At 38.5% G+C, this 27,422-nt stretch overlaps 1 pseudogene; it reads left to right on the forward strand.

The window, feature by feature from the left end:
• The first annotated feature begins 20,593 nt into the window (after nucleotides 1-20,593).
• On the forward strand, nucleotides 20,594-20,712 carry LOC136867550 (5S ribosomal RNA; annotated as a pseudogene).
• Nucleotides 20,713-27,422: the final 6,710 nt, after the last annotated feature.

Below are 27,422 nucleotides of genomic sequence, written 5' to 3' on the forward strand. Positions count from 1 at the left end.
AGATTAGCAAACCCAAAAAACCAACCCTTGGCACATCAAGTGTATTAATTGCATAGGCCTGCGACGATGAATGCTGCCCATTAAAATTAAAATGAAAAAATTCCGCAGCCTGCTTCCAGTCATTTGATCGGATCAGGAATGGAATGTATGAAGCCCGCATCCAGCGACGAGGATACGAATTGTGACGGCTGCCGAAGCCTGTCACACTCCTCTGGAGCAATGATTAATGACTGATAAATGAAATGAAATGATATTGGAGAGTGTTCCCGGAATGGAAGATGACAACGAAAACCGGAGTACACGGAGAAAAACCTTTCTTGCTTCCGCTTCGCCCAATACAAATCTCACATGGAGTGACCGGGATTTGAACCACGGAACCCAGCGGAGAGAGGCCGGCGCACTGCCACCTGAGCCAAAGAGGCTTCTAAAATTACAATGCCATGTCATAAATTTCGTGACATCTTCACCCAGAGTCTTCGGCTTCTTGACTGGTTTCGCTACCTCTACTATCGCTCGCGGCTAACTGAACCCCTGTTTCATTTAACAGTTCAGGATTATAAATCTTGGACAGTTCGAAATCTAACCGGGACCTCCAGGTATGAGGAAGACAAGTCAGTCCTACACAATGAGTGCGGCACATACAAAACAACTTCCTCATTATAAAGAGGTAAAGCCGGGCTGAATGGCTCAGACGTTTGAGGCACTGGCCTTCTGACTCAAATTGGGCGGTTGGATCCTAGAACAGTCCAGTGGTACTTGAAGGTGCTCAAATACGTTAGCCTCGTGTTGGTAGATTATTACTGGTACTTAAAATAACTCCTTTGGAATAAAATTACGGCACCTCGGCGTCTCCGAAAATCGTAAAATTAGTTAGTGGGACGTAAAGACAATTTATTATTATTATTATTATTATTATTATTATTATTATTATTATTATTATTATTATTATTATTATTAAGAGTAAATATATACAACAAGGAATGTTTGTCCATAAATACAAAATTGAAACATTATAAGACCGTAGTCCAACCTGAAACATCTTATGGAGTGAAACATTATTTAAACTAAGGCAAAAGAACAACATACACAAAATCATCAAAATAGAAAGAATAATTAATAAGAAGTACAAAAAGGAAGAAGAATGGCGTATTATCCCAAATGCAGCAGTATATCAGGAAATTGAACCCATAATGGATTTCATAAGAAAAAAGAGAATATCACTCTTTGGTCTTCTGTTGAGAACACCTCAGGACAGGTTAATACGCAGAATTTTGGAGAAGCTTTGGAAACCAAAACAACAACCTGTCTGGATAAAAGAAATAAAATATGACGTGAAAGAATTAGATATAACACTGGAGGAAATAAGAATAAACCAAACAAAATAAATAAATTGAAGAATAGTAAAATTAGATTCCTACCAAAAATTGATGAAAGAGAAACAACTATAAGGGTATTTTCAGAAGAAGAACGAAGACGAAGATCATATTTAATGAAGAAATACTGCAAGAACAGAAAGTAAAAACCATAACACACCATAGAAAACCGGAGAGAAACTGACTACAGTGGTCCAATGCGGTCGTAAAAACGTAATAATAATAAAAAAGAGTAAACAAAAACAAGAAACACATCGGTATTAAATGGTGAGCAGCATTGTCCTTCGTGAGTAAGGATTGGATGTTGCATGGTCAGCGAAACGTTTTCCATCAACGTTAATTTGTTTCGAGACTGGTGGTAACAAGGAGAAAAATGAATGTACTGTACGTCCAAATTCATTCAAAGTGATATTTCCTAACATAGTGCTATGAATTCATTTGACTCTTCCAAAGATTATTCCCAGTGTGACCAACTTAATCACGGAACAACTTAATTTTTAAGTAATAATAATAATAATAATAATAATAATAATAATAATAATAATAATAATAATAATAATAATTTCTGACTTGTTGGCTGAATGGTCAGCGTACTTGCCTTCGGTTCGGAGGGTCCCGGGTTTGATTTCCGGCCGGGTCGGGGATTTTAATCGCTTCCGATTATTACTTATTGCTCGGGGACTGAGTGTTTTGTCCGTCCCAACACTCTCCTCTTCATATTCACACAACACACTACACTACCAACCACCAAAGAAACACGCAATAGTGATTACATACCTCCGTATAGAGTTGGCGTCAGGAAGGGCATCCAGCCGTAAAACTGGTCCAGATCCACATGTGCGACGCATTTCGCACCCCAGACCCCACAGGTGTGGGAAATTCGGTAGGCAAAGAATAATAATTATAAGCAGAAAAAAAGGTGATTCGATGTGTGATTTTACTATAATAAAAGGAGTTTACAATAGAAAATGATTTCTTCGGGAGAGCATTGTGATCTACCTTCCTGTCCATAAATAGAATAGATAGAAACAGTTAAGTCAACTTTTTGTCGTAATCGAGTTAGCGGTGATATCCTGGGCACCGGACGAAGCTTAATTCAATTTGGTACATTTCAAACTTCAGTTATTCAAAGCATATGAATTTGTAACTTTTTATTTGGTTTTGAATACAAATGTCATTCTTCTGAGTTCTGAAGGAAGTTGACGTACCTAGGATTTTTTCCTCTGACCCTTGAAATACTGACCCAGAATTCAACTCAAGTTAATGGAATTGAAAGTAAATTTTCCTCCTAACTGATCTTAAGATGGCGGCAAAACTTCGATATTGTTGTCTCCAGGGATTCCTACTGGAAATGTGTGAAATCAATTTTGTTTGCGAGATATTAAAGAAGTTAGATTAAAGGCTGCTTGTATCTTGAAGCAGAACGTCTCTATCTAGTATGAGAAGGTTGTGGTCGAGCAGTATTAGCTAGACGGCCTCTCTCTCTCTCTCTCTCTCTCTCTCTTGCATATTTAACATGTTTGTTAGATGTTGGCGCGACAGTACCCTAGAAGCGCTTTCTCCTGCACCATTTGCTGTGGCGTTCTCCCTCCTCTTCTCCCCTAACGATCTAACTTCTTGCTTGTTTAACACAGGCCTGAGACGTTGCCAGATATTCTAATTACATAATTGTCCATATAGCACCATTTGACTCAAGACATGAACTAAGAGACGTAACTCAAAATAACCCACCAATGGCAGTCGAGTCTTCAGTTTCTACGCCTCATCGATTCTTTTGTTACAAGTTCGCAGGGCTTGGAGCCTGAAGAGTTAGGAGGAAGGCTGTCAAATGTTACACAACTCTACTAACAGGCTTACTACCATAATCAAATCTGCCTGAAGCCCAAGATAAAGGAGATTTAAAAAATATATCATGCCTTTCCAAGCTTATCATTACCGTGGACAGTAATGGATTTAGAAATTTTGATCCATCTAGCTCTGTTAGAAGCTTTGCTTCATAACTAATGGTGGTTTACGCCCTACAAGAATGATAACTGAGATTATGCTATGAGAAAGTTCAAAAAAATCGCAAGCAAATGCAGGATACCACCACAAAGTATGACAAGAAATAAAACCATGATTAATTTTGGAGAACCATTCACTCCCACTAAACGTACTGCAAAAAATTGCATTGCTCGACAAAGTGTTGGGGAACAGTTGCTGCAGAAATGCTCGTAAGATACTATAAAACATCTGGAAGAACGTAATTATCTTACTGTATATTTTTACGTGCAATTACGGAAGAACAGTATCACCAAGTACTGGACATACTGTATGCATAATTTCCCGACTTAAAGCATGGTTTTGTCTGTCAGACAGCAACTAGTGTAATGAGTCATCGTCTTCAAGAAAATGGGTTGGAAGTGTCAAGCTTCATCGGGAACAGTGTAGGCCTGGATACCATTGCGGTTATTTGGAATTTTTTGACAGATAATATACAAACGAATTTCATAAAAATGTTTGGTAATTAGTGCCGTAAAGAAAAGGTCTTGAAAACATGACATTTAGGGATAGAATACATTTCAACTGTTCCCCATCATTCGAGATGGAATCCGGACTAAAAATGAATGTACAAAATACCGAGAGAAATGTGGCTACTGTAAACATGTTTAGGATAACATAATTCCCCAGAACGCCGAATTATAATAGCGACTTTTCGATATATAAGTTATTTTAGCTTTGAAATTATCCAAGTGCGTAAAAAAGTTTATCACTGGAAATATTAAAAAATCCCCATATTTAAATATTCAAAACAATGTATTCAAGATATTAAGTTGGATATTTGTTGAATATACTATTTTCCCCTTCTTGAATCATTTTTCGATTTTCTATTAGTTTTTCTTCAATCTGCCTTACGTCTCACCGACACGGTTACGTTTTATGGCAACGATGGGATAGGAAAAGGCTAGGAGTGGAAAAGAAGCGGCCGTGTCCTTAATTAAGCACAGTCGTTTTCCTGGTGTGAAAATAGGAAACCACAGAAAGCTATCTTCAGGGTTACCGACAGTGGGGTTCAAACCCACCATCTCCCGAATGTAATCTCACAGCTGCGCACCCCTAACTGCATGGCCAACTTGCTCGGTGCTCAAATTGAATGAAGTTTTTAATACTAATGTCGTCGAATATACCAATCTGTTCAAACCAAGTGCACAGCAACCAGTTTTCATCAGCAACGTCACTATTGTAGTAACGTCTAAATTATATTAATTTATCTTTGCTGAAATAACTGTACGACTTTCTTCTCAGTCCTAGCCCTTTCCCATCGTCGCCGTAAGACCTATCTGCAACAAGGAAAAGTACAAGTCAAAAATCAAACATTGACGAGAAGTTGTATTCTATATTAAAAAATGCAAATAAATCACTATAACTCAAACTCGACAAGTTTTGACCCCAGAAAACAATCAAAACTTGTCGATTGACATCAGCCGTGATCGTTTTCACCAGTGTAAATATTAGGATCCTTCCTTGTATGCAAAAACAATTCGATGCAGTCTACAGTAAAAGATGAATTTCCTAGTTAAGAAGTTCCCTATTCTCATTCACAACCGAGCTCGATAGCTCCAGTCGCTTAAGTGCGGCCAGTATCCAGTATTCGGGAGATAGTAGGTTCGAACCCCACTGTCGGCAGCCCTGAAGATGGTTTTCCGTGGTTTCCCATTTTCACAGCAGGCAAATGCTGGGGCTGTACCTTAATTAAGGCCACGGACGTTTTCTTCCCACTCCTAGCCCTTTCCTGTCCCATCGTCGCCATAAGACCTATCTGTGTCGGTGCGACGTAAAACAACTAGCAAAAAAAAAGAAAATTCTCATTCACAACTCATATTCTCTATTCTATAAGAGAACAATATTAAGCAGTCTTTCTTAGCTATGCATGTGGAGAAACGAATGCAAACAATGACCAACTCTTAACCTGCATCTCAATTTCAGGCATATTATTAAAATGGAAGCTTATAGCCTATAGTGTTTTAAAAAATCCTAAATTTGAGCAAAAATGTCCGACCACTCAAGAAAGACGATTTTGACAAATGAAGGCGTGGTGGGGGATTGCGTAAAAACGATACACTCTGGGTCAGGCAAAACAAATATCGTAGAGTCCAAAAAGAAAGAAGCTTTGACCACAAGACTTCTCTTCACATACATCTGCAGGGTGGTGTTTACGAAATTGAAAATACTATCACAGAAATGCCGATGTAAATAAAGGATAACATAATACCCCTATGGTCACCACCCTACGTTCTCGAACTGTTGGCCCCTGAAAATAAAGAAAGGTGAGAGAAAAGGAAAGAGAGTGAGATATTATAAAAACATGCATCATCCAATATGAGTCACCAATCATTTAATTAGTTAAGAAGTACTGTAATTCAACCGAAGTAACGAATGAATGTATCTCGTTCACTGCCTGGTTTCATCATTTACATGACCGTTAGATTCGATGAACCTTCAGCTCTCCACAGAGAGAAGGCATTACGTATCAATCCCCTATTCTAATGAATAGTAACAATCTCGCTTAATGAAGGAAATTGAATTGGTATCTAGGGTGTAACACTATACGAAATCTTCTGACAATTCATTTTTTTTATTTTGTTACTTGCTTTTCGTCGCACCGACACAAATAGGTCTTATGGCGACAATTTGCAATTCAATGTAGACAGCATTTTTCATAATTAAAAGTGACATTAGTTGTACTTGAAAGGCCAGTATTAGAGTAATTGTTGTTATCTTATATGATTCTTGATTACATCATTTGATTCTTTATTACACACTTCAAGGTTTGCTGATTCTGCCTTGAACTTGATTTCTGCAGTGAATAAACATATTTGCACTTTATTCAGAATTGGAGGCCGCCCCAGTTGACAAAGATTCGAATACTAGTGACTTTAAGAGAAAACTATATATAAATAATAGATCACTTTCAACTAAAATTAATACGCTTTCAGTAGCATCAATTTTGATGAAATAGTGATACCCAAATGGTTTCAAAACTACAATAAATTATATTTAACTTATTTTGTAGATCTTAATACCCCGGTATTCCTGCTTTAGCTACACAAATGGTTCCCGCACTTAGAAAACCTTCCACACACTACATTAAACAAAATGTACCTCAGACTAAACTTTTCACAGGAATCCACAAATATTGTGAATATTATCACTCGAGGTTTAATCATAACTCCTATGCTTGCAAATTTAAACTCTTCTTGATAGTTTTCGGTGGTGGAGTTCTATATTTGACACTTCTCTTCACATGCATCTGCAGGGTGGTGTTTACTTGTTTCCTTTAAATAAGCCCTATTCAATAAGGACATTATATATACGAGTATGTCCTCCATGTTTTGTCTAGAGCATCTCACAGTCACAGAAAGTAGCATTAAATTCTTTTCATCGGGATGCTACTGGAAATGTTCCTAGCTCCTTGTGTAGGCAATTCTTCTTGTACACCACATGAATCATGGCGAAGGAAATAATTATGGTCGTGTGCCTGCTGCCAACGCATATGTGGTGGGCGTGACGTGACTCATCAGTCAAATGATGCGATGCCTAATGATAAGCAGGCCAACGATCAATCAAACTCGCGTGTACAGTGGTCCGCTATATTTTGAGACTTAGACGTCTTGAGGTTAAAAGTTCCTCGCATACTTTTCATAAATGTCCTTTAACTTTCCTCTGTATCCTTTTTGGCGATGTTATTTTACAATCCTTTCACTATTTTAGGCAATGTATCATAGGTGGAAAAAAGACTACTTGTAATACTTTTCCGACTCCCTACCGAGGCAGAGTGGACAGAATGGAATGTGTATAACAGTTTATTTGTCGAATTATTTTTTATGTCAAATAAGTTTTCAAGGGTGTTTCGTGTAACTGCTACTCCAGGATATGGTAACATTCCAGAGAGCTTGGAACATGATGACGAATATTTCTGAATTGAATGTCTATTTGGGATCTAATGGGACTGGGATTTGGAGAAAATTGCTCATAGTCTGAATGTTTCTTATCACCACGTCAGTCACGAGAGTCTGCCCTGGAACTTAAGAATAAACCCCAAGAAAGGTCAGCAGTGAGATTTTCTTTTTTTTACAATATGCTTTGCGTCGCACCGACACAGGTAGATCCTACGGCGACTATGGGTTAGGAAAGGGGTAGGAGTGTAAAGGTAGCGACCGTGGCCTTAATTACGGTTCAGTCCCAGCATATGCCTGGTGTGGAAATGGGAAACCACTGAAAACCATCTTCAGTACTGCCGACAGTGAGGTTCGAACCCACTATCTCCCGAATATAACCTGATAGCTAGGTGACCTAAGCCACACAGCCACTTGATCGGTAGTAAGACTTTTACATCTACGGGTTTTGTCACTCATAAGTAACGTCTAATAAGGAAAGGGCATATAGTGAACGTCACAATTTCCTTTACTTCATATCGTATGATATCCTTTTTATTGCAAGTAAAATACAGTCTGGCCATTTCCACAGTGAATTTATTCTGGAACCCCACAACAAAAAATGCCACTATCTTCAGGCAGGATGGAACCTGCTATCCTAGAAAGAGAAGAACTAACTTAGGTCTAATTGACTGAATCAGAGGTGGAGGGAATCGGGTAGTGAATTAGTGCCGCAGTTTCTTTAGGTTTGGTGTATAAACTGGCCGTACAGAATGTGAAAATTAAACGTCTCTCTCTTTCTCCTACACTTCGTATTAGAATTTATAGTTTGGAATACGGGTTTAAGTAGTAAAGAAATAATATTTCGTTTCATTGACAATGGCTTCGTATTTTTGAACCAGAGGACTGCATCCATATGCGAAGAGTTGTGTAGACCACGTTCTCAGAAACCAGACAACCGTCACCTTGGGTGAAGGCCAAAACTTTTAGTCAATGAGATACGTTTGTATACGTCTATTTTATATAACTGCTAGATCCATTACAGTTTTGTAATAATTTATTTAACTGCTAGAACTATTAGGAATTGAAATAATTTTCGAAAACGACTTTCCACATATTACGTCGTGTTATACGTACATAGTACGTGTTAAAAGAGACGTTAAGTACATAAAAAATGGTCAACCGGACACAAGTGGGATCCAAACCCACTTCGCGTCGGTTGCTCTACCAATTTAGGTGTGGTGGTCTAGGTCATGTTTGTTATATTGGAAAGGATCTAAGCTATAGGTTACTGTTATCACACTCTAGACTGCGTGCAAGTCCCCCGTTGTGGGCCAAATCAATTGATATTGAATTTTCAGGACCGCATTGTAATCGAAATTCAACCTATTGGGTCCGGATCGCACTGGTGTCCGGTTGGCCATTTTTGTTCTGTACTTAACATCTCTTCAACACGTACTATGTACATACAACACGACTTAATACATTGAAAGTCAATTTCGATTACAGTGTGGTCATGAAAATTCAATATCCATGAAAATTATTTCTTTATTCAAGTGTATAGTAGCTCAAAGTTAGTCATCCTCTTTAGATGAATGGTGAGCGTGCTGGTCTTCGGTTCAGAGAGCGCAGTGCTCGATTCCTGGCCGGGTGTTTGTGTTCATCTTAATACAAATCTTCATATAATTTATACACAAAACATCACGCTAAAAAACACTCTAAGAAAACACGCAATCGTAAGCACATTCCTCAACATAGTGCTAGCGCAAGGAAACTATCTGGCCGTAAAAATGACCAACAGCTCAACAAAGGGCACTTGGGGATTTTCAAACAATGAGGATTCCTTAAAAAAATCAAACAAAACTATACTGTACACACTTTCCAGTACGCCATCTTCAATTTGAAAAATAATTTTTCTGGTTACAAATATCAGTGCAAAACATTAATAACAAAATATTAGGGTAATTGCATCAATAAATCTTCAGATATGATGCAGGCAATTTTTAAATCAACCTGTATGTTATTTAAACTATTTGAGAAATGTTAACAAATTAGATAACGGTACCTACCCAGTATTGCGTGTAGTAATAAACTATTCATAACCCTGATATATTCAACAATGGGAAAATTGACGATAAGTATTTCTAAAATCAGCTATTCAGCATTTGAATATGAGGGACCCAGTCTATTTTTTCTCTCAATATATTATGTGTTCATAACAGATGCGCAAAATATCGGATCAGTAGTGATTGATTGATATCTGTTTCAATGTTGTACACAACTAAAAACAATTAATATTGGTGACACCAAGGAGGACAAATATGTTTTATCTGACATGGAAAAATACTTGCGTAATAACATACCCATTAGTATAGTATTCCAACAGAGTAGCTATATCAATGACATTCTAATTACTCAGTATAGAATCAACTCTCTTTTCCATAACACAAAGCATGAATTATCTGCTAAACTTTTTAAATATTTTATTAGTACTTCGAAATGATTCGAAATATCATATCCTTTCTTTAAATATACAGTAGTATATACAGAGAGTTGTGTAGAGTGTAATATGGTATGTGCCAATTTACCTGTATTTGCAGCAGAACTCAAGCACGCCTGGGCTTTACCTGCACTCACCGACTGGTATAATGAATATTAGGTTGATGTTATCGTGCAATCTCCATATTTAATTGAATTAGCTACTTCAATTACAATTAACGAACCTGCTCCATTCCCTTAATTGTCCAGCATGTAGTAATAATAATGTGTCAACAACTTGGGTACCATATTTCTTGTACGGTAAACGCTTCATAGCACCACCAGGTCAAATGAATGTCTAACAATATTATAATGATATATAACAATATTAGGGAACGTACATCATAACTAAAACTTTGAAAAAGTTTGGAGGAATGCTGAGTTTTTCTGTATAGTTACATTCAACTTCTTCTGGAGGTGATAAAGGTACAATATATGATTTACAAGACTCTTCCAAATACAGAGGCTGCTCTGATTGACAGGATATACTAACAGCTTTAGTAGTGTCTATATAAAAACAAGAAAGTTTTAAAATTTATCAATTAAACCTAAAGCCATATTAAAATGAATCACGGGATTCAAGAATATAGAAACATTGAGAACTGAAATTTACTTACGAAGTATGAAATTAGTCAATTCCATTTTATCCAGAGACCTTGTGTTACAAGGGTTTGATATGCAGAACGTTAATATATAAGTATTTCGAGGAACCATCATAGGCAGCACGAAATTCTGCCTAGTTTTTGATGTGTGCCCAGCTCTTGAGGTTTCATCATGGTCCAAGTTCCATCTACCGTAGCAACGTATTCCTGCATAGTACCAGTCATTTGGAAACTTAATTGCGGATCAGACGTGTTTAATAGGATACACACAGAGCGAAAACGCGAGCCAAAGAAATAGTGAAACATGCTGGACGACCAGAATTATCGGGCGTTATGTACGTATTTCGTTTGGTTATGTAAATATTATTTTGCAATGAAATATTTCTATGTATCGTACAGCGTGCATTCTATAGAGAATTGATGTTCGTATTCCTGATACTGTTAGTATGTAAATAAATTAATGCGTAATGGAATTTACTGAAGATAATTCCTTGTAGCGTGAACTTCAACGTGATCCTTAAATTGAATTGCAGTGTGGCATTTTATCTTTAGAAAAATTGAAACAATTTAACCCTGTACCTATTCATATGAGATACACTTTATTCGACTAAGTAGTTACACAATTTTATTATCTGCGTGTCATAAAGCGTAGATTTATTCAACACATACAACTGAAGTAAAAAAAGTATTTCTTGTTCATGTAAACTGTAAAGTCTCCTTCAGTATTTAAAAAAATTCCTTATTAAGTTTATCACAGAAGATGTATGCAAGAATGTGAACAATAGAATCCGATTGAAATTGTAAGTTCCATAATTAAGAATGTGTGAGTCTGTATGCCTTTGACGTAATCCTGTATCATGCCGCATCATCTAGACACATTAGTAGCATGTAAGTACCATGTATAAGTACACCACGCTTAGTGGATCGGCATGACACCATCTACAATCACGTATAAAATGTATAACATAGATTGCTTGTTTGCTTGCTTGCTTGATTGATCGATCGATCGACTGAAAAACGCATGCATTACTATCAGACATAGCTTCAGTTGTATCTACAATACATGTACAATCAACATTGTCTTGGCAACGGTATAGTGGATAGAAAGTTTGAATTTGTTCAAATTATCATTTCTTTACATTTAATCATTTGTAATTAGCACTCCTGAATGCAACTGAAGTATTCTGATATTATCACTGTATAAAATTGTCCTGGTATCGAAGCTAAATTCATAACGAGCTCGGTAGCTGCAGTCGCTTAAGCACGGCCAGTATCCAGTATTCGGGAGATAGTGGGTTCGAACCGCACTGTTGGCAGCCCTGAAGATGGTTTTCAGTTGTTTTCCATTTTCACACCTGGCAAATGCTGGGGCTGTACCTTAATTAAGGTCACGTCCGCTTCCCAGTCCTAGCCTTTCCTGTCCTATCATCGCCATAAGACCTATCTGTGTCGGTGCGACGTAAAGCCAATAGCAAAAAAAGTTAAATTCATCGATAAAGAGCTAAGATAAATAAATTAATATAATGATAACAGCTTGGTTAGTTCAATTAGTTCAACTACCTAAACTTTGTTTTCATGACTTCCTAAACATGCCAATAAATATACTGACTCGGGTCTCCCTGACTTTTAAATGACTAAGAACTTACAAGGATTCAGGAACGCTATCGTAAGCACACGTCTTGAGCACCTGACTGACAGTCGTCTTCATTTGACTATAAGTAAATAAAAGTCATTTGTTTAATGTTAAATACTGTTACAAGACATTAAGAGACATCGGGGTGCAGATGTACGTCCAGCAGGAATTCTTTAAACTACCGGAAGCCTAACATTCGAAGTTGTAACATTTTAATACCTTCCAGGACCACTCTCAAGCAAATGAATATAATTCATTTAAGAATTAGTATAATAAATAATTCAACTCATTTCTTCAGTATTTCGTTAGATGTAGTTTGTAATGAACTGTTGTCTCTGCTCTAACATTTATAAATTTATGAATAAAACATTAACTTCTCTATCAGTTGTAAGTGTGGTATGTTTATGGCTACACGATGTCTGATCTGTCTGAAGAGAAGGGTTATAAAAATTAGCACTTTTATTCGGTCAGCCATTTATTGCCACAATAAAGACCGTCAATTCTGGCAGCCTGATAGGGATGCGTTCTGCTGAGGAACATATTCACAGTAAGGAAGCCTTTCAAAACATGAATCCTATATCTATCAAGACTTCTCGTACGATAATGACGGAGAATAAAAAGGAACTGTCACTAACTCCATTGTAGTGAGAATTTTACTCTTAGTTTTAGTAGTAGTAGATATAATTTCAAGATTTAGAATATCATTCGTCCGAAGTTTCATGCAGAGGTAAGAATATCTGATGACGTGAGCTGTAATCTAAATAGAGTTATTTTTTGTCTGAACCCCCTTCAGAAATTTACTTGAAACTTTTTACTATCTCGGATTAGGTATATAAAAGTCGGAAGCAGGTTCAGGTCCATTTTTTTCTGCCTGCCTCTTCGTTACGGAATCACAGGAAAACGGCTTGAAAAAAATCAGTATTCAAGTTTAAGGGTAATCGAGTAGTGCACTAGTCTTTTGATTAGTATACATTGGTCTAAAATTAGACCAAATCCTTGGATGAATTGTCAGCTTTGAGGCCTTTTGTTCAGAGGGTTCCGGGTTCGATTCACGGTCGGGCCGCAGAGTTTAATCGGATCTGATTAATACTTCTGCCTCGGGAACTGGCTGTTTGTGTTTTCCCCAACACTCTCCTCTTCATATTCAGGAAATGCACCACACTACCAACCATCACATAGACACGCAATGGTGATTACGTCCCACCACATAGGGTTGGCGTCAGGTAGGGCATCCGGCCGTAAAACAGGATCAAATCCATATGGTCGACATAGTTCGCACTCGTTACCTCCCAGCTGTGGGCAAATCTGTAGATGAAGAAGGTAGTTGTAGTAGAGCCTGGAAAGAAAATTTAAATTTCATCGTTATTAATAGGTGCATTTATAGCTGCATCGATAAAATCGCGTACGCTGTGTATATATACGACACGACTGAAAATTTAAGGCGCGACAACGTCTCCGTGCCGGGTCCTGTGAAATTAAGCCCATGTATCCAATGTAACAAATGTTTTCGTAAGTAAAGGAATCAACTGAATGAAATACAATTGTTCGCTCTATTTCGTCTCATCGGCGCGACCGCACTTGTCCTGAAGTTTCTGCCAATAATTCCTTTTCTTTATGACGTCTCATCCCGCTTTAAGGTAAGCCACGCACTGTTTCAGCGGGAAATTCAACCTGATCTTATTAATAATGCTTTTCCAGGATGGTGACGACGGCCGTCCTTATTCTCGGGGACCCCCTAGCGGTGGATATCCAGGAGCCCTTACACTAGCTCTGGAAGGTGTCCTCTGTTAACTCTGATATCCGAGTCTCAGACTTGCACACGGTGAAACTTTTCAGCTTTGTCACGAACAAGACATAATTGATTGGTTACGAAGATGGGTAAATAGTACATTTCAGACCAAATTAACGGTCGGTCACTGAGGCCACTATCTAATGATGCCACTATCTATCTATGCCTTCCTATGCCAAGACTGGTCATCCACAAAACGTGTTTTGATACTATTTTCCCTGAATTCTGTGCTAAAGATATGGCTGTTCTTTTTTCAAATCATGATGGTTTTCTTCAAGGATTAGATAGCCTAAATTATAAGTACACAGGATTTTTCTTTAAATGTACATCAGGGAAATTGTGCGTTTGGTCCCATCGTCGGCAGAAATGAACGTGGTGGTTCGTGCGAAACAAATGACGGTACAATACCTACTTAAGGCCAGGGATTCTATCTTCCTAGTCCTTTCGTCTACCTAGGTCCCCGAAACCTTACCAGTGATAATGCGATATTGAAAAATTAATTTGTAAATGATTTGCCCCTTTTCTCCAGCATGATTTTTTAAAATATTAAGAGTTTCCTTATAAGACTGGAATTTGAGAGGAATTAAATTTAGAAACCTTTGGAGTACTTACTTGGAATAGAAGATATATGGGTACAGCTGTATTTTCAAGTGAGTATCAGTATTTTAAGTATCCCACTTGCGATAGTTTTCTCCTTCGGAAGTTAAAATATATTTTAATAAATCCAATGAATATTGTAGAAATCGTACGTTTGCAAGACACGTCTCAAATCCCAAAATAATAAATAAGGAATAGAACTTAGCTCTGATAATAATGAATGAATCCAATTAAGCAATATTAATTAATTTTTCCTCACGGTTGAACATCTGCATCATTCGTTATGATCAAACAGATACGTGCCTAGGATACGGGCAAATGGAAAGCGACATTATCTTGCATCATGCATTATTCCAAGAAATTTATTGTACCTCAATGTGGACTACTGAGTGCGTGACAAAGAACCTAAAGATAACAAAATACAGAACAGTCTCTAAATTTGGTAAAGAATATCCTCTCCGGAAATATATTATTGCGTCTGTAAGAGATATATTACGTTGGGAGGGTACTGTTTTAAATAGAAGTGTCGCAATGCGTGTGCAGGTACTTAACACCGGTAATCAAGACTACGAACCACAGCTCTGTCTCCATTCCACCCCTACCACCCACTCTTGCGCTTCCTAGCAATTATTACCCCGTTCTCCTCCTTCTGCTCACCCTGCAACCTCCAATTAGTAAGGCGAGACGCTATCAGGGACAAGATACGGGCTAATGGTTGCCATTAATTCATTTGGATCCCAACTTCTTACCAATTAAAAGTAATTATAAAACAACACAGAAATGTACTTCATCATCTTCCAAACTATTTTTAGCTTTGTAATATGTATTTTATCAGGGCGGAAATCTTGAGTTTGAAATTGATACTGGGATAAATTGTGGGACTAGGGACAGAAACATACCCCCACGATAGCCTACGTATTTTTATAAACCATATTAGTATACATTTTTGCAACGTGTGTGAATGTAACGATGTTTTTCAGGGATTTTCCGTACTATCTCTAGCTTTGTAATAAACATTTCACAGGGCAGAGCAGTTCAGACGGTAGAGAATTAACAATTTCAACGTTATTTGCTTTACGTCCCACTGACTATTTTTACGGTTTTCGGAGACGTCGAGGTGCCAGAATTTAGCCCGCATGAGTTCTTTTACGTGCCAGTAAATATACTGACACGATGCTGACGTATTTGAGCACCTTCAAGTACCACCGGACTGAGCCAGGATCGAACCTGCCAAGTTGAGAGCAGAAGGCCAGCGCCTCAACTGTCTGAGCCGCTCAGCCCGGCGGTAGAGTATTAGCCTTATGAGCTCAAGTTAGGGAGTTCGACCCCGAATCAGTACGGCCGTATTTGAAACGAAGTGGAATTAAATCCACTCGTTATCGAATAATAGACTAATCGCAATGGAAGGCGCTGACATACCCCATCCTCATGTCGATAGATTTACTGACCCATAAGGGAACTCCTCTGCGGCAGGATTCCTGTACCTCGCCGTACCTAAAACCCGTAAATGTGGTGAGTTGTAAAGCAAATAAAATTATCTCTATACGTATAAAACTCTACGTCTGTCTGCCTGTCCCATCATACCTCGAAAAACGGCTGGACGGATTTTGATATGGTATTCGCTGTTGCCTAGACTATCTTTGGGGATTTTTTAAAAATTAAATATTGAACTGTGACTAAAGGAAACTGAGCAGCAACGACTTTTGCGCAACAACCCGAAAACAATGGCGTCAGGTGACAAATTTATCGGCCTATGCTGCCTAAACCGTTAGATATCCAATAATTACTGTATATGGGCACGAATTGTCGAGCAAAATATGTACTACAAGAAAGGTCGGGTGACCACATATACCTATCTCTGTTCGACCAAAATAACACTTTTTAACAGTAGAAATCCTGAAATCCTACGCTAGGTAAGGGAATAGCATTTCGTAGCACCAGAACCTCTCAACAGATATTTATGCGGTTTCACTGTTACCTACAGGATTCAAACCCAATTAGTTATACAGTAATAAGTATGGTGGATACTCTAAATAAAATATACACAGATGTGCTGGCATAAAGGATTATGGAGTGGGCGGAGGGGTGCTCGGTTCTGGGGACACTCCAGTCAGGTTTCAGAGAAGGGATGAGAACAATTGACAACATATTTGTTTTGCGAACAACAATAATATATACAGAAGAAAAAGAAAGAAAGAAAGAAAGAAAGAAAGAAAGAACGAAAGAAAGAAAGAAGGAAAGAAAGAAAGAAGTAAGAAAGGAAACTGATATATCACCACTGTTGATTTGGGCAAAACATTCCATTCGTCGGTGACTAGAGGTGCTGTTGTGGCAAGGATGGGAAGAACAAGTGCGTCTCATAAGATGATCAGAACGATTGAAAAAATATATTCAGAAGTTAAGTGCTGAATCAAACTAAAGTGGGTATATTAATTATGGAAATATTCTCGAAAGTAGATATACTGATTTTATTCTTCACAAATAACGTGTTTCAATTAAAAGTCTTTGAGTCCGGGGTTTAATCAAGTCTTGAGAAACAGGATATCACGGATCTCATTTTTTTAATGACATCCTCCTACTCGCACTGACTACTACCAGCATGAAGTGGCAAATTACTGTAAAGATAGGAATTTAAAAATTAATGCACAGAAAAACAAGGCAATGGTATAAAAAAAAAAGGATGTAAGTAATCAAAGAATGGAAAATCGTGGACGGGTAAAGAAAAGGGAGAAGTCGTCAAGAAAATAGAGTATGGGAATTTTAATAAGTGGAAAAATTGTCAAAATAAATCAAAACAGGAAAACTAAAGTGTGTGAATGCATTGTCAGTTATTAATATTTTAGTAAATATTAAGAGTATATTGCAGCCAAATGACCATAGAAGACACCTATTTTCTAATATATAACCCTATACGTTACAAACAGGTTCTTATATTATGACTTTATTAATGTATAAAAGCGCACGAAAGTTTTACGTAACGTTGAAGTTATAGAATAATAACTGTATAAAACTAAGCTTTTCTCTAGTTCTCAATTGATTTTCCCCTCTTTTCGCAGTGAATGATATGGTATTTGCACAGCTTTCCAAATCCAAATTAAATATCAAAATCAGGGGTACCTAACATTGTGGAAAATACTCTACAAGGTACTGTATGGAATATCAAATAATGCGTAATAAAGTAGTTTTAAGAGCTAAGGATACTGAATAGCAAAAAATTGCTTCACAGTGCTTAAATAAGAGAACACTGGGAGAATTTTGCAATATAATTGGGAGAATGAGGACAAACGTAGATAAGGCAAAAGGGAAATGAGAGATATAATATGGTGGTTACAGGGTACAAATATAAAACCTACAGACAAAATAGAGATAAAAATACATTTTTACCATGTTGTAAAGAAATGGGTTTGGTACATTATTTAAAAGATTGTTTAGATGCAATGGAAGTAAATTCATGGATGAGGAAAACTGTAAACGAAATTAAGTTGTGTACGATTGTAAAACTGAACAGAGAGGGGATGTAACAGGGAAAATTGCAAAATTATACAGCATTATTAAGGGAATGTGAGGAAGTAAATATATGGAAGGCAAAGAATTGATACATGCTAGTTAGAAACAGAAAATATAACTTTGTTGATGTCTAGAGCAATTAGGTACATAGATTAAAGTTATAGCATATAATTAAATTACCGTCGTATATTCGGATTAGTTAGCACGTGTCCTAACAGTTTAATACTAATATTCACTTGAGGTGTCGGATGTGGTATGAAGGCAGTGAGAATAACAACTGTGGTGACCTTCATTTTGGGTGACACATTTCCGGTGTAGCTGGTGGAATTATATAACATATCCGATAAGTTTGATTTATTTACAATATTGCGTTTAATACTTCTTCCAGGACATTTCTTCTCTGTCAAATTTCTAATTACAAATGTTAAATTTTTAGATATTAACCTAACGCTGTTTTTCTGACACTTTGTTCTTTATTTGTATTTCTACTGTATGTTTTTCAACTATGCTATAATGTATAAAAATATTTAAAACTGCACGAATCAAACGAAAATATTACAATAAACAATTCTCTCTTCATAATCTGTGGTTTCTGAGATTATGGGAATTATATCCAGAAACAATATGAGTAAGGATTGTAGAGTATAAGATGTCCTACAGAAACGTCTCCGGGATGTTATGCCTATCTTTATGAGTTCGATCACAGGTACAGTTTTCATATTTTGTTGGGTGGATTTCCACAACTGTTGCACTTGATCAATCAAATCTGCAACGGTTAATGCTGGTATTGGATAACGCTGGATTTTTCGTTCCACAATGTCTCGTAAGTGTTCAATGGGTGAACGTTCTGGTGATATCGCAGGCCAAGGCAAACTGGTCGACACTCTGTACATCAACGGTATGAAAACGAGAGTTATCCTGTTGGAAAACACGCCCCTTGAATACTGCGAATGAATGGCTGCACAACCGGTTCGTTCACCAGTCTGACGTACAAATTCGCTGTTGAATTTCTTCGGTTAATAACGAGAATGCTTCTGCTGTCAAGGAAAATTGCTCCCCAGATCGTAACTCCTTGTGTAGGTCCAGTGTGTCGACGCCGCAGACAGCTTAGTTCCATGCGCTCACCTGGCTTCCTTACCAACCTACAGCCATCACTGGCACTAAAAATAAAACGACTCTCATCTGAGAACACAACAGATCTCCACTCCACTCCACTCTCTGATGAGCTCTAACTTCAGACCACTGAAGTTATTGATGGCGGTGATTCGGAGTAAGTGGCATGAACGCTACGGGACATCCGACTCGGAGCTGTCCCACAAGTAATCGATTTGTTAAGAGTTCGCTGCGCCATTCTGGTGCCAACTGAAGCTTTGATGACTGCTGCTTATTCAGTACGATCCACCACAGCCATGCGGCGAATACAGCGGTCTACCCACTCCGTAGTAGCCCGTGTGTGGCCGAATCTCGATCTTCGTGAGACCGTCTTCCCATAACCATTGTCGTCATCACCGATGCACTGTGGATACATCCTCTCCAAGTTTTTCTGCAATAATCGTAGGAAGAACAGCCATCTACTCGTAGCCCTACTACACGACCTCGTTCAAATTTAGTAAGCAAACTTCTTCGTCTCCTTAAAAGCATGTTTGACTCACACTTACCTCACAACGTCAATATAGGACGATAAATAATGCTTACGTGTAAAGCGCGCATGTAAATCAAATTTTCTTTACAAGGTCAATGGAGTTACTAGGACCACTCTTCGTCGAGTAGCGCGGACATTTGAATAGGTGTCAACTTTCAGACGTGCAAATACGGTTCCCGAACTTTATTTATCTAGCACAACACCTTCTTGGTGTTGTATTTAATTTTTGGCCAGGGTATAATATGGTACCCCTAACTCATCAGTGAGTGTCCAAGAAACACAAACAAAAACAGCCGTGCGTATTTCACTTAAGTCAGCATTGCATGTATTATCTCCCAAATGGTTTCTCCCCACCTCCGACATTTAAAATTTAAAATTTACCCATTTCAATGCAATAACTTAAACTGGTATACTTGCCTGTTTCTCTTAGTGCTCAGAGTTGGGTATCTTCCAAAAAATGTGTGAAACGAAATAGTGTCATGTAAAAAAGTAAGTGACGCGATGTTACCTAGAAACAGTACCTTGAGAGCTGCACAGCCCATAGATAAAGGGAGAAGAAAGAGAGAAAGAAGAAGCGATAATCTGGAGAACGAATGTACACATTTATTAGTTGATTAAATACTAATGTTATTGGCTTTACGTCCCAATAATTACCTTTACGGTTTTCGGAGACGCCGAGGTGCCGGAATTCAGACCCGTAGGAATTCTTTTACGTGCCAGTAAATCTGCCGACACGAGGCTGACGTGCGAAGTTTGCGTCAGAAGGCCAGCGCCTCAGACGAGCCACTCATTTCCGCATATTAGATTATTAGACTTAATTATGATGTTTAATGTAGTAATAGACAAACTGCAATGAAGAAAATAAAATATCTGTTTAAAAATAATATATTTGAATAGCAAAGTATGATTAGTCTGTCCCCAGTTTCGGGTAATCCGGAACTAGGGGATGGGAGTATTGTAGTTTATTTATTCTCTTATTTTTGTTTTATTAACTAATGCCAAAGGCCATACCATGTTGAATACACCGGCTCTCGTCCGATCACCACAGTTAAGCAACATTGGGCGTGGTCAGTACTTGGATGGGTGACCTCTTGGAAACACCACGTGCCGCTGGCTCAATTCCCTTTTGCCACCAGCCGTAGCCATGTTGAAACACCAGAACCCGTGAGGTCCCCAAAGTTAAGCAACATTGGGCGTGGTCAAGATTTGGATGGGTTGCTACGCGCTTTTGGTGGGGGGGGGTAAGGGAATGGTGGAGCGGGAAGGAACTGGCCACCCTACCGTACGCAAACTCCAGCTCAGGCACACCTCTGCAGAGGTACGGACCTGCCTTCGGGCTGAATACACCCTTACTTACCTCGCAAATTGCCAAGAGTATTTAACTTACGATTATGTTTAATGTCTTAATTGGCAAATAAAAGAGGAGGATACCTGTGGGAAAAAACCGAGAATCTGAAACTTAGTTTTCATGAAATGGCATTTCAACGTAAGGCAAAATGTGTGCAAAATTTGTGACGTCACATGCACTCTCTGTTGTAAGATCGCGCTGTGTTGACTCGCGCGCGTAGTTGGAGGTTAGCCTCCACATATATTCATTCTTCTATCAACTCTGGGTCTTAGAATATGTTTCTCTTTAATGCACTCATGCGTTACTCTGAATCAAGTTTAATCATTGACAAAGAGATTGATATTGATGCGCCAATGATCATGATGGCCGATTTTAATATAGACGTCCAAAGAAATGTAAACATCTCAAACATCGCTTTAAATTGAATGTTGTGCTGAGCAAGTATCCCAGTACATTGCGCAATTTATTTATTGATATTGCTTTTATTCGTAATATTACTCCAGAACTCTTAAATTACGTCTCTTATTTCTCGTATCACAGACTCATATCACGCAAAGTTATTACTCACATTCCAAGTGTACCAAATTCTGTTGACAAAAATGTATTACACAAATACTATTTGTCTCTTATTTTTAATAAGTGCACGAAACGTTCAAAATCATGCGGCCGCTACAGTATTGGCATCCTATCACCATTTTCCTTGTTTGGTTCCTTTTTTTCTGTTCTTTAATTTATTTTTAGAATTTGGTCTTCCTCGCACTGACACATGCAAGTCTTTTGGCGACGATTCGAAGTGAAAGGTCTAGAAATGGGAAGGAAGCGACCGTGGCCTTAATTAAGGTACAACCTCAGCATTTGCCTGATTTGAAAATGGGAAACTACGGAAAACCATAGTCTGGGCTGCCGACAGTGGGTTTCGAACCTACTATCTCCCGAATGCAAGCTGATAGCTACGTGACCTATGCCGCGCGACACCTTGCTCAGTAAAATTATTTTTTAATTATATTCGTATTGATATTTTGGTTCAATGTAAATGTTATGCATAGGACTCACCAATTCTTTATTACATGGCACTCAATCAAATTATGTGGGGTATAATTTACAACTATGCCAATCATAGCTTAAGATAAGTTTAAAAGCGTCAGTTAGCCATGTTGAGTCTATCAACTTAAGCACGTCTATTCGCACTAGTATCCAGTTAAAGAAACTTAACTAAGTTAAAATTTCCTTGGGTCGTAAACTGGCAGACGTTGTTGGTTTGCTCTAAGGGACGGGGAGGACAAGCCTGTAGTATAAACCTTGTCTTCTCTCCATGTTAAGATAAGACGTGTTCACGGATATTAATATTGTACGTGAGTGCAACCAACATTGCGGCACTAGATTTCCCCATGGTCCACATGCACACACGGGTTGCCCAGACCACAAGAGCTGTTACTATGGCGCAAAACTTTGTACTGGAGCTTCCGTCGTACTTACTAGGCAACTTATTGGGCACCGGAGGCTGCGGGGTTGCGCAAACAACAGGCGAACGAGCTTGTAACCACTCTGAGGGGAAACTATGAGTTAAAGGGAATCGAGCAATTACTAAACTAGTTCGATAAAATAGAAATCGCCTTTTGAGACAAATCACAACAATATTTTAATTTTAAATCGCTTTGCAGTCCTTAGGGCAGCTTTAAAATTCGTTGATACGTTCGAGGGTCGATCAAAAATGACCGGAACTTTTAAAATATGTGTCATAAAATTAGTGAATAGTTATTCATTAGAACAGAATAAGGGCATGGTATTGCATTATTCAACACATTAAATATTTTATCACACTTCATTTGTATTACCACACCTTCCATGTAGATACAAATCGTGTGGATACTCACATCATTAGGTTCAATTGTTTCTGAAGCAGGTGTTCCTGCGAGGAACTATACCATGCACTCATTATTCCTTTCAGTGACCGTACACTTACGAGCAAAACGTATGGCCCATAAAAATAGAGTTTGACGTTGGTAATGACATGTACATCTGACCCGCTTTCACCAGTGCCAACATTCTTTCCCTTCCAAAAATATGATTGCAAATAGTATAGGCTTAATTCTTCTTTTTTCTTAATCTGTTTACCGTCCAGGGTTGGTTTTCCTCTCGGATTCAGTGAGGGATCCCACCTTTACCGCCTCAAGGGCAGTGTCCTGGAGCGTGAGACATTGGGTCGGGGATACAACTGGGGAGAATGACCAGTACCTCGTCCAGGTGGCCTCGCCTGCTATGCTGAACAGGGGCATTGGTGGAGGATGGGAAGATTGGAAAGGATAGGCAAGGAAGAGGGAAGGAAGCGGCCATGGCCTTTAGTTAGGTACCATCCCGGTATTTGCCTGGGGAAGAAGTGGGAAACCACGGAAAACCACTTCCAGGATGGCTGAGGTGGGAATCGAACCCACCTCTACTCGGTTGACCTCCCGAGGCTGAGTGGACCCCGTTCCAGCCCTCGTACCACTTTTCAAATTTCGTGGCAGAGCCGGGAATCGAACCCGGGCCTCCGGGGGTGGCAGCTAATCACACCACTACACCACAGAGGCGGACATAGGCATACTTACCCATACAAATAAACACTTCAGACTCCATCTCATACCAGGTTGAATCTCTCATCATATTAAAGTACCCTCATTTTCTGCAATCATAGCATATTTCATTAAGGGAGGCTATTTATGAGCCACTCTTTATATTGAACCGAATGTAACATCGTTCATTGAATTACGTCTGTCTCTCTGGATTTATTTAAAGGCAGTCATAGAGAGAAGGAAGTCTCCGTGGCTCAGGAGGCAGCGCGCCGGCCTCTCACCGCTGGATATCATGGTTCAAATCCCGGTCAATCCATGTGAGATTTGTACTGGACAAAGCGGAGGCAGGACAGGTTTTTCTACGGGTACTCCGGTTTTCGCGTCATATTTCATTCCAGAAACACTCTCCATTAACATTTCATCTGATCTGTCTGTCATTTATCATTGCTCCAGAGGAGTTAGACAGGCTTCGGCAGCCGGCACATTTCCTATTCTCCATTCCTGCCGCGGTCAGATGACTGGAAACAGGCTGCGGATTTTAATTTTCATGGAGAGGAGTAATGGCTGTGTGGACTTAGGTGTTACTTAGGTAATTGTAGGAGCGTTAAGAAAAGAAAAAAATATGATTTCTATCTATATTAAAACAGACAAAAACAACTCTACGCAGAGTCATCAATTACCTATGCGCATTCTTTTCACCGTGCTGGCACTTTATGGATTCCTTCATCATAAAAATATGCTGGACGGATACAGTACTCTCAGATACCACAGATACTCCCATTCGCATTTGAGCCATCATCGTATTTCTATTATACAATATTAATGTAAAACGATGTCCCCGCATAAATTCTCTCACTGATACAGCTCGCCTAGCCCACCAATGAAAGGCCAGTATGGATCAATCTATTATTGTTAAATAATTTTTGACAACCGTCAGTGTCTATTAATAAATTTTGAAAAAAAAATGGTCTCTTGTTTAGATGTGTGAATTGCAAACAGCCCAATTAAATGACTCGTACACAAACTTAGAGTCTACGGTAAGGTCCTGCGTGTCTTTATTTTCGAATGGATAGCCATCACATATTCTTTGACAGCTGAGTCTAGAAAACTGGATTTAGTCGGTCTGGCCGCTAAAATGGCAGATCCCATGGCAACTAGTTTAATCCTAGCCTAGTCCGGTGATACTTCAAAGCGCTCAAAGTATCGTTGGATACGAACTCCTGCGTGACAAAATATCTGGCGTCTCGATGTCTCCGAAAACCATAGAAGTATTTAGTAGGACATAAAACTCATAACACACCAAGCGAGTTGACCGTGCGTTTAGGGGTGCACAGCCGTGAGCTTGCATTCGGGAGATAGCGGGTTCTAACCCCACTGTTGACAGCGCTGACAATGGTTTTCCGTTGTTTCCCATTTCCACACCAGGCAAATGTCATGGCTGTATCAAATTAAGGCTACGTCCGCTTCCTTCCCACTCCTAGCCCTTTCTTCCCCCAACGTCGCCAAAAGTCCTCTGTGTCAGTGCGACGTACAACTACTTGTAAAAAAAAAAAAAAAATTTCTGACACTTCCGTGGGCCTATTTTGTCTCTCCTTTTCGTCAGTCGAAATGTATTTAGTGTCTTCGCATAGTAAAAGCATTCCAGTCGAACTGTTAGCGCCCCAGTTTTGCCTGGAAGTAGATGGATCTGAACTTTTAAGTAGCATGGCAGATTTTAAAGTTAAAGGTCTGTTTACATCTTCCAGTAACGTTATTATTATTATTATTATTATTATTATTATTATTAATCACGAGATAACTTGATTTGCACCTTCTATTCTTGGCGATTGTCACTCACTCCATGCATGTGTTTATTACAGTATGTTATTCGAATATGGAACATGCCTAAATATACCGTAACAGAATGGTAGTGATTATACTGGGGTGGTATGCAGCCACCGTAAAGCTCAGTAGTGAAGTGTGAATAAGTAGAGCTTGAAATGCTTGGAAAGAAATGTTGGTGATACTAGAAAGCTTTTCGCACTAACTTTGCTCTCAGGTCTGCAACTTCTCTCACTTGTTCCTCCCTTCTACCCCATTCCACTTTCTCAACAGACTTAAAACAAAGCAAGAGAAGGTAAGGACGGAGCAGTTCACGAGAAAGTCCTCCGCGATACGGCTCTCAACCCTTGGCATCTACGTAACATAAATTTTTACACTGATATATTTAAGGAGTGTAATGGGAAGAAAACACAAATAATGCTTGATTAGCAAACTGATTTAAAGCATAGTCTTATAATTCAATGTAAATATTTCTCCATTAAGTGTAGATAATTACTTATCACTCTTGGGATCTAAAGCTGATGATTTGCACGCTAAGTATATGTACGAACATTATGAAGTATTTAGAAAAACACAATAAATACAATGAAATAAACAGTATAAGTAAACATATAAATAAGAAGCAACACTAGAACATTACTAATGTTATACTACCTGCCAGTACCTGTAGTCGGATAAGATAATGAATGCGTAATGTATACTGATTTTCGTTTCATTGATGTAATTACTTCATGTTAAGAACTGGGGCCATCTTAGACAACCGGGCGAGTTGGCCGTGCGGTTAAGGACGCGCAGCTGTGAGATAGTGGGTTCGAACTCCATTGTCGGCAGCCCTGAAGATGGTTTTCCGTGGTTTCCCATTTTACACCAGGCAAATGCTGGGGCTGTACTTTAAGGCCACGGCCACTTCCTTCCCCTTTTCTGTCCCATCGTCACCATTAGACCTATCTGTGTCGGTGCGACGTAAAGCAAATAGCATCTTAGTCAACACCAAGTGTGTACGTATTAATGTAACATTTCTGGGTGATCGTAAATTATATGTATCGTTTTGAGCACAAATTCCTTGTTGAATTCTTCATCGATTAATAAAACATACCTTAGTATACGTTATAAAACTTTACTAGACATCCCTCCATATAGGATTGGCGTCAGGAAGGGCATCCGGCCGTTAAACAGGGCCAAATCCACATGTGTGACGCAGTTCCCGCGCACAATCCCTCACTTTTGGGAAGAGTGGTAGAAAAAAGTATTATTATTATTATTATTATTATTATTATTATTATTATTATTATTATTATTATTATTATTATTATTATTATTATTATTATTATTATTATTTAGAAATTGTCCTTATCGTTATAATTGATTTTTAATTTTAATAATGTGTCTGTACTGAAAATAGCACATGACTTACAAGCCTGGTGTGAAACCATTTTTAGAGGTTGACGACAGTGGGATTCGAGCCCACTATCTCCTGGATAAGGACTACACAGCCTACGTGATTACAATTAAGGAACTATCTAACTGTGAGATAGCGGCCTGTAGGCTACTCAACGCTAACCAATTTTAGACGATAATTTATTCGGAAATTCTTAAAATAGGGCAATGTTAATCACATATGACTTGTCAATCATCTTCATTTTACAAACAAAAACAGTAATGGCCTGAAAAAAGTGCCAAATTTTGCTCTTCTTTATTGCTGTTACAGCAAGTTAATGCAAGCTTATTAAGATCAGATCATTTGTTGCCTTTTTTATTTTTTCAAGTTACGCATGTAAGTGTAGCCGAAAGATTATGTCAAAGATTACGTGGTTATAAGGGATTTAGATATGCTATTGCTTCCAGGAGAAACAAGGCAATTATTGAGGAAAAGAAAAGTGGTTTATAGAATAATATGAGAAGCAAAGATGGAAAATTACCCCTGAGAAAAGGTGGCAAGGCATTAAGATAGAAGGAACACTGTGAACAAGAGTCCAAAGAAATACGGTAACGGAAAAAGAAGAGATAATTGCTTGAGATATGAAACCCAATTTACAGTAAGTTTGACAGAGGGGTAAGGGACCTGAATAGGAGCTATTCACTTCAAATTGATAAAACATTCGCAG

Source organism: Anabrus simplex, chromosome 3 (assembly GCF_040414725.1).
Source record: "Anabrus simplex isolate iqAnaSimp1 chromosome 3, ASM4041472v1, whole genome shotgun sequence".
NCBI classification, from domain to species: Eukaryota; Metazoa; Arthropoda; class Insecta; order Orthoptera; family Tettigoniidae; genus Anabrus; species Anabrus simplex.